We start from the raw sequence: 10056 nt of genomic DNA on the forward strand, positions 1-10056 counted from the left end.
ATGTAAATGCATGTACATTTTATAAAGTTAAGTTTTATAAAATGAATGGAGATGGTTTTAAAATGGTTAAAACAAAACACAAAAAAAAAAAAAAAAAAAAAAAAATATCAAAACCGGCCACCCCATGTGGGTGGAGGGTTTGGTCCCATCCAATCTTTTGTCCTTTTGTGTTGACCACCTCTTATTTATCTCCATTCACATTACATGCATTCTTGGTCTTGTCCCTTTTGTATTCTCAAGTAATTTTGAAGTTTTCCATACTCTCTTTTCTCTCTCAAAAACTCACGGCCACATTGGCCTCAAATTGGGAGTTTTGTGAGCTTCAAATTGGTGTTCAAATCCTAGCAACTAGTTGGTGTTGTTGCTCAAAGCTTGGGGTATACAAAGCTTGAGGGTTTCTCTTTGCAACCTTGCCATTTGAAGACATCATCATCTTCATCCACATACATCTTCTTCTAAAGGTATAAGAAGGTACCATTTACATTTTGTAAGCATATTGTTCTTGTAATATTGATCCTTGTTCTTTGGGTTTTAGTTTTAACATAATGGTATGTTCATAACAAGTTATAAAATCTAAGCTTCCGTTGCGTTTTCTAGTTAAATATGGTTAACTTGACTTTGATAATCTTGTTTAAAACCCAACAATGGCATCAAGAGCCGGTTACAAGGACTTATGCTCCTTGCATGTTCATAGATTTCGGTTTTTTCATGGGTGAAAAGGGGTCCGAAATTTTGGTGGATTTTACCCCTCATGGTTTTGTAAGATCTTGACATGCATGCAAAGATCTTAGGAAACCATTACTAACATTTGGATGTTGAAAATATCAAAATTGCAAAATTTTGGGGGGGGGGGGGGGTTGAGCCGTAGCCTCCTTTGGGGGGGGGGGGCTGCCTTTTTTTTGATGTATTTAGGCATTGGTTGCTTAGGTTGCATGCTTAGAACATTTGGTATGTTTGGATGTGTCATAACCGAAACCGAGACCTTGGATGTGTTGATTGTTGTTATGTGTATGTTGGTTATATTTATTATTCAATATGGTTGTAATAATTCATATTTTAGGCTTGTGTAATTTATTTATTCATAAGTTGGTATGTAATAAATAGATTAGTTGCATTTTCTTTGTTTTAGAAAAATATGTATTAGGATACATTTTGTAAAAATTGAAGATGCAAGAATTGGTGGATTTGGGCCTTGGACCAAATTTTGGGCTTGTTGGGCCTCACCGGCCCATCATGGGATTCAAGCCCATTAAGCCCATAAATTTCACTCTTGGGCCCAAGAAGACTTTTGGAAGTTTGGAGCCCATTTACAAGCCCAACAAGAACACAAACAACTTGGAAAGGATACTTGAAGCATTTGGATGCAAGGTCAAGTGGGAGTCAACATTCCATCCTTGTGTCATGTTTTGTCCCTTAGGTGAGACTTATGACCTATACTTGTTTCGGCTAACAAGTATGGTCAAACTTAGCGGTTCTCGGTTATGACTATATTTTGCATGTATGCTTGGTTGTTTGTTTTACTTTATGTAATGTGTGGTTGATAGATATTAGGATATCCAAACCGTCACATAGGAACGACAACTAGCATAAAACGGGTTCTAATATATATTTGGTAATATCGCGTCAATTAGTTAATAAAATGGGTTTATTAAAACTAAGCGATTACTCACATATAATAAAATTGGTTTTATTATAACTAGAACCTTGAAAATTGGTTTTCAAAATCGCCATATTACTAAATGCATGTTAGGATATGGCATAATGTTTTTCAAACTAGAATATTGGAAAACTTAAAAATCCCTTTTTCATAATTACCAAGGAAACAAGTCTAACACCATCCTTTTGTAAGACACTTAACGTATTAGGAAACTTTAAATGGGATAAAGGTCACCTAACCATTTTAGAGCAAACTAATATACTTAAGGTAATATTAACATAATTGTGGGATAAAGGTCACCTAACCACTTGTATGTTAATCTTACATGTTTATACAAGTAGGACGACTTGAATTGGAAACCATGTGATAAAGGTCACCTAAGCATGGGGTCCAATGGTGTTGATGGGATAAACATGCCAACACGAAATAAGGATTTCGAATGGTCCCATACCTCTAGAAGTTGCAAAGGGTTGCAATTGTCAAGGTTGACTACCTTGTTAAATCAAATAACGGGATAAAGGTCACCTAACCAAAATTTGATTTATCGTTGGATTCTAGAATTTAATTATTATTTTAAAATTTGGAATAAAAGGGTATTAATAATTAAATTGTTTATAATACTAAAATAAAACTTTGTTAAATTTTGTAGATGGCCGCTAACAATGCAAACACCTCTACCCATAACACCCGTAACCTATCCTTAAGAACCATCCTTGAAAAGGATCGTCTAAACCATAATAACTTTATGGATTGGTATCGCAACTTGAGAATAGTTCTCAAGCAAGAAGAGATATCATATGTCTTAGACGATCCCATTCCCGACGAGCCTAACGTGGAAGATGAGGAGGCTTATTACGATTGGGTTAAGTACACCAAAGATTCGGTGCAAGCCTCTTGCCTCATGTTGGGAACTATGATTCCCGAAATCCAAAAGGATTTCGAGCATCATGGGGCATACGACATGATAACTCAATTGAAGGAAATGTTCCTTCAACAAGCTAGAGCGGAACGTTTCGAAACGGTTCGAGCGTTTCATGCATGTCGTATGGAGGAAACCCAAAGCGTCTCATCTTATGTCCTAAAGATGAAAAGCTACATTGAAAAGCTTCGTAGGTTGAATTGTCCCGTCTCTAATGAGTTGGCTACGGATTTGATCCTCAACTCTTTGACCAAAAGGTTTGAAACCTTTGTCATGAACTATAACATGAACGGGTGGGACAAAAGCATTGGTGAGCTTCACGCAATGCTAAGAACGGCCGAAGCGGGAATGGGTAAAAGGGTTTTACCCGTTCTAACAATCAATGAAGGCAAAAGGGGACATAACTCCAACCCCAAAGCAAGTGTTGCTAAGGGCAAGGGCCACGTCCAAGGAAAGGGAAAGAGGAAAGCCATCACGCCCTACAAACCGAAGGAAAAGAAGCAAAAGGTTGCGACGCAAGATCCATGCTTTGAGTGTGGAGAGATAGGTCATTGGAAAAGAAATTGTCCGACCTATCTCAAAGCGTTAAAAGATAAGAGGGATGCGGAGCAAACCTCAGGTATTATCTTTACTATATATGTTGAACTAAATGTTATTTCTTCAAATACATGGGTACTTGATACCGGATGTGGAACTCACATTTGCAATTTGTTGCAGGGGTTCAAAAGAAGTAAGCAACTCAACAAAGGGGACATTAGTCTCTTTATGGGCAATGGAGCAAGAGTTGAAGTCCAAGCTCAAGGAGACTACATGTTAAAGCTTCCAAGTGGTTTGGAAGTAATTTTGAAAAATGTTTTGTATGCTCCTAAGTTAAGGAGAAACATTATTTCCGTGTCCCTTTTAAAACAATGTGGCTTTGATCTTAAGTTTATTGATTATGATATTCATGTTTTGATGAATGGCATATTTTATTTTAAAGCTATACCCATGAATGGTATATATGAAATAGATCAAAGTGGTATGTCACATAGTAGTTCAATGTATAATGTCAACACCAAGAAACTCAAGAAGGACTTGGGTGATCCCTATCTTTGGCATTGTCGCCTTGGACATATAAGCAAGAATCGCATGCAAACTCTTCGCAAGAGTGGTATTCTAGAAACCAATGAGTTTGATTCATTTGATGTATGTGAATCTTGTTTACAAGGCAAAATGACAAAGCAACCCTTTAATAAAACTTTTGAAAGGTCAAAAGAATTATTGGGTATCATACATTCGGATGTATGTGGTCCTTTTAGACCAATGACTAGGAATGGTGAAAGATACTTCATTACCTTTATTGACGATTATAGTCGATATGGTTATGTGTACTTAATGAAACACAAAGATGAAGCTTTTGAAATGTTCAAAGACTTCAAAGCTGAAGTAGAAAGACAACTCAAAACCACAATCAAAGTACTTCGTAGTGATAGAGGAGGTGAATACCTAAGTAGTGTTTTTCAAGATCATCTTAAGAGTTGTGGAATTATTTCACAACTTACTCCACCTGGAACACCACAACATAATGGTGTGTCTGAAAGGAGAAATCGTACCCTATTAGATATGGTTCGATCGATGATGGCTAGAAGCACTTTACCTCTATCATTTTGGGGCTATGCTTTACTTTCCGCTGTTCGCATATTGAATATGGCTCCAACCAAGAAAGTGGAGAAGACACCTTTTGAAGTATGGCATGGAAAGGCTCCATCGCTATCATTCTTAAAAGTTTGGGGTTGTGAAGCTTATGTAAAGCAATACACCCCAAACAAATTAGAAGTCCGATCCACTAAGTGTATCTTTATAGGTTATCCTAAAGATGATTTAGGATATTACTTTTACGATCCTAGTGAGCAAAATGTTATTATTGCTCGAAAGGGTAAGTTCTTGGAAACTAAGTTCCTTGAGGAAGGAACTAATAGTAGAACAGTGAAATTTGATGAGGATCAAGAATCACAAGATGATACACAATTGGTTGATACTAGCACTCAACAAGAGGTTGTTGAAAGTGATCAAGTGGTTGATCAAAACACACAAAACGTTCGCAGATCTGGTAGAATTAGCAATCCACCTGAAAAATATGGATTTTTTGTAGAAGGTTGCTACGTGGTAGATTCGGATGAACCAACCACATACCGTGATGCAATGTCCAAGAATGATTGTGACAAATGGCTTGAAGCCATGAACGTTGAGATGCAATCCATGTATGACAACCAAGTTTGGGAATTGGTTGAACCACCACTCAACTCCAAAGCTGTTGGAAGTAAGTGGGTTTTCAAAAGAAAAACGGATATGCATGGAAACTTGGATACTTATAAAGCAAGACTTGTAGCTAAAGGTTTCACTCAAACTCAAGGGGTTGATTATGATGAAACTTTTTCGCCTGTGGCAATGCTAAAGTCTATTAGGATATTATTTGCCATAGCCGCACATTATGATTATGAAATTTGGCAAATGGATGTCAAGACCGCTTTCCTAAATGGATATCTTGAGGAAGATGTCTATATGGTTCAGCCTGAGGGTTTTGTCGATCCGAAACATCCTAAAAAGGTATGCAAGTTAAAGAAATCAATCTATGGATTGAAACAAGCATCTAGAACTTGGAATCATCGTTTTGATGAAGAAATCAAAAATTTTGGGTTCATCAAGAACGCTGATGAGGCTTGTGTGTATAAAAAGGCTAGTGGGAGTATAATTACCTTCTTAGTATTGTATGTCGATGACATTCTACTATTTGGAAATGACATTCCAACCATGGAAAGCGTTAAGGCTTGGCTTGGAAGTAGATTTTCCATCAAGGATCTTGGTGAAGCTGCCTATATTTTGGGAATAAAGATCTATAGGGATAGGTCAAGGCGCTTGATAGGTTTGAACCAAAGTACATACATTGATAAGATCTTGAAAAGGTTCAAGATGGAAAACTCCAAGAAAGGTTTTGTACCTATTCAAAGAGGGACCATATTGAGTTCAGCTCAATGTCCAAGCTCAAAGGGTGAGCAAGAGACGATGAAACAAATCCCATATGCTTCTGCTATAGGATCCATCATGTATGCGATGATATGTACTAGACCGGATGTGTCATGCGCTTTGAGCATGACAAGCAGATACCAACAGAATCCAGGAAACAGTCATTGGATGGCTGTTAAGAGCATATTGAAATACCTTAGGAGAACTAAGGATATGTTTCTGATATATGGATCTGGTGAGGAGGAACTCGCTATAAAAGGTTACACGGATGCGAGCTTCCAAACTGATCGAGATGATTCTCGATCACAGTCTGGGTATGTGTTCACACTTAATGGAGGAGCTGTCTCTTGGAAGAGCTCAAAACAGGAAGTGGTAGCATTGTCCACTACAGAATCAGAATACATCGCCGCTTCATTGGCAGCTCAGGAAGCTGCATGGTTGAAGAAATTCATTACTGATCTAGGGGTGGTCTCTTCCATTCAAGACCCTCTAGAAATCTTTTGTGACAACGAGGGTGCGATTGCACAAATCAAGGAACCTCGTTCGCACCAAAAGACTAGACACATAGAGCGGAGATTCAACTACATAAGGGATGAAGTTGAAAAGGGAAAGATATGTATTCGCAAAGTTGGAACTGATCAAAATCTTGCGGATCCATTCACGAAGCTCCTAGAAAGACCGAAACATGAGCGTCATGCGAGTGGCTTAGGACTTCGATATTCTAGTAATTGGATTTGATCTATTTTGTATTTACGTTTAAAAGACTTTTGTAATTTAACTCTTTTATATGATTATGGAATCTTGAGTTAAATTCTAATTTTGCATGTTTAATCCATGAATAAGTTATCTTATTCTAAAAGTCCGTAGTCGATCACATTTGTGGGAACAAATATGAAGCAAGACTATTATGAACTAGGATTGGTGGATATTCATAAGGAATGAATATGGAGCATAGGTTTGCTGCCAAGGTTCATAGATATTTGTGGGATACAAATATTGGACTGACCCGCTCTCAATATTACTACATGGAGTCGATTGACTTGATCATTAGTAATTTTGAGTAAAGGAGAATTTCATATTATCCTTAGACCTGAGATGTATATTGGGTCTTGATTTTCACCAAGTATTACACTTTGACTCTCCCCTTCGCTATTCGTAAAAGATGGTACATAAGGATGAGCTCAGGTGGAGTATAAAGTGATAGTGAGAGGCGTATACAGTCAAGACGGAATTTGTTCCTCTTATGTGTTGAGAGTTTAGATGTCTAAGGCCTGATAAAGTTGAATTGTAAAGAGAATGATCACCTATGTCTCTTAGATTCAACATGACATCTAGTAACAAAGGGATATAATGATAGATTCACCTAAATCATATCAAGTAAGGGACTTGAAGGGATGATGTTATTGAATGGCACTTCGTCAAACACATTAGGGGTGGTGAACTGTTGTTAGGCGGTATTCACCACTTGCATTAATTTTCTATGTATCTCGTGCAAGTGGGAGATTGTTGGAATTACGTATGCCCGAGACACATACTTAAACTAATGTGGCTAACTGTGTTTGATCCAAGTCGGGTCATACCCAATAACAAGCTAGACAACACCAAATGTATTCTTTAATGATTTGATCACTTAAACGAATACCGAACACTACGTGTTTAGAAAATTGGTTTTCTAAACAAACACACTTGAGGATTTAAATAAATTATCTGGATAATTTGTTTATATAAATTAATTATTTAATTGGTTAAGTAATTATGTAAATGCATGTACATTTTATAAAGTTAAGTTTTATAAAATGAATGGAGATGGTTTTAAAATGGTTAAAACAAAACACAAAAAAAAAAAAAAAAAAAAAAAAATATCAAAACCGGCCACCCCATGTGGGTGGAGGGTTTGGTCCCATCCAATCTTTTGTCCTTTTGTGTTGACCACCTCTTATTTATCTCCATTCACATTACATGCATTCTTGGTCTTGTCCCTTTTGTATTCTCAAGTAATTTTGAAGTTTTCCATACTCTCTTTTCTCTCTCAAAAACTCACGGCCACATTGGCCTCAAATTGGGAGTTTTGTGAGCTTCAAATTGGTGTTCAAATCCTAGCAACTAGTTGGTGTTGTTGCTCAAAGCTTGGGGTATACAAAGCTTGAGGGTTTCTCTTTGCAACCTTGCCATTTGAAGACATCATCATCTTCATCCACATACATCTTCTTCTAAAGGTATAAGAAGGTACCATTTACATTTTGTAAGCATATTGTTCTTGTAATATTGATCCTTGTTCTTTGGGTTTTAGTTTTAACATAATGGTATGTTCATAACAAGTTATAAAATCTAAGCTTCCGTTGCGTTTTCTAGTTAAATATGGTTAACTTGACTTTGATAATCTTGTTTAAAACCCAACATATTTGCTGACGACGAAGGACCAGGATGAGTGCATCGCTTTGTTTAACGGGTTAGCTATGAGTGGATACCAGCGACCACCTGCCAAGGTTTGTAAGACCGTCGATTCTATTTCACGCGTCATGCATTCGGTGGACACGACCACCGCAGTCATGGCATAGGTAGAAGCGTTAGCGCATATTGAGAAGGATTTGCAGAAGAAGAGCAAGTTGTGCAAGATACGCAGAGGGGGGCATGATACCGTTCAGTGCCCAATTAGTTCGCCGGAGGAGGCCATAGACTTTATAGGAAATCCAAACCGAAATCCTAATTCTTTCAATTCTTATAATTCGGGATGGAGAGCCAAGCAGAATTCCAACTGGAGGGCGGTAATCAGTCCGGTTTTCAGCCGCGTCAAAGCCTTTTCCAAGATGCTGGTGAGGAAGCGAGTAGTGGAGAGAAGAATCCCACTTTGGAGGAGATGATGGCGCAGCAGACGCGGATGTTGTCACAGCTTATAACACGAGAGGATTCCCGACATAAGGAGACCCAGCACGAGCAATTCATGAGGAATCAGGAAGAGTCGATTCAGAGTCTTGAGCGACAAATGGGGGAGATAGCCAGTCGATTGAACGAGAGGCCGCAGGGTACGCTACCGAGTAACACCCAGCAGAACTCGAAGGGATTCGCAAAAGATGTGACGACGAGGAGTGTTGCAGGGGCACGAGATGAGCTCGAGATTCAGCAGAGCTCTAGAGGAGGAGGAGTTGAGGAGCCTGCACTAGTTGTAGAATTTAGATGGAGTCTTCACCGGCCCAGGTGCATCAAAGGAGCAACCCAGGGAGTTCAGCACAGGTAGAGAGACAGCAGCTACCGAGCGAGTAATCGAGGGTTAACAAACCCAGAGTATCATACCCCGGGAGACTCCGCAGAGACAGAGATGAGGAGTAGAATTCTAAATTTCTTGATCTTTCGAAGCAGCTTCACCTTAACATTCCATTCCTTGAGGCACTGACTCAGATGACTAAACACGCGAAGTTCCTCAAGGATATTCTTTTGTATAAGGAGAAGCTTGCTGAGGTCGCTTCTATCCCATTGAGTGCTAGCTGTTCTATTGTCTTACAGAGGAAGTTACCAAGAAGATGGCCGATCCAGGGAGTTTTACGATTCCTTGCATCTTGAGTGATGATACGGTTATTCATTCGCTGGCTGATCTTGGTGCTAGCATTAATTTCATGCTGTATTCCGTATATCGCAAGCTGGGTTTAGGCGAACCGAGGCCTACCAGGATGAGTATCCAGCTTGGTGATCGTTCTGTTAAATACCCACGAGTGGTGGTCGAGAACATGCTTGTTCATGTCGACAAGTTCATCTTCCTGGTGGACTTTGTCATTCTGGACATGAACGACGATGATAGTGTACCGCTTATTCTTGGCCGACCATCCTTGCCACTGCACATGCGTTGATCGACGTATGCGAGGGTAAGCTGATATTGAGAGTCGGGGATGAGAATGTCAGCTTTGATGTTCGACAGTCACTTAAACACACCAAATCTGCTAATGACTCCTTTTACTTTATCGATACCATCATGGCGCATGTTGGGGAGTTTTTCAGCGAGATCTGTGGAGGATCTACCTCCGACACTCAGATTCTCGATAGGGACATTCCGGAGATTGAGATGGCTGCTATGACCGATCAGTCAACGGAAGATGACACCAAGTCACATTCCCCTGAGTCTGAAATTTCTGCTGGGATCGTATGAGACGATCCGATGGACCGACCTTCCGTCGAGAGCCCCCCTCCTTCCTTACAGCATAAGGAGTTGCCAGCCCATCTGGAGTACGCGTTTTTGGACATGGAGAGGAAGCTGCCGGTTATTATTGCATCTGCTTTGACCGAGGTCGAGAGAGAGAGAGAGATTGTTGAGGGTGCTTCGAGAGCACAAGGAGGCTATTGCATGGAAGATTATCGACATCAAGGGTATTAACCCTTCGTTTTGCACGCTTAAAATCCTCATGGAGGATAATTTTAGGACTATCGTTCAGCCACAGCGGCGTCTTAATTCAAAGATACAGGAGGTCGTGAAGAAGGAGATTACCAA

This window comes from Bidens hawaiensis, unplaced genomic scaffold (genome assembly GCF_021521415.1).
Source record: "Bidens hawaiensis isolate Kalapana, Puna unplaced genomic scaffold, B.hawaiensis_p1.1 tig00003378_1, whole genome shotgun sequence".
Lineage (NCBI taxonomy): Eukaryota > Viridiplantae > Streptophyta > Magnoliopsida > Asterales > Asteraceae > Bidens > Bidens hawaiensis.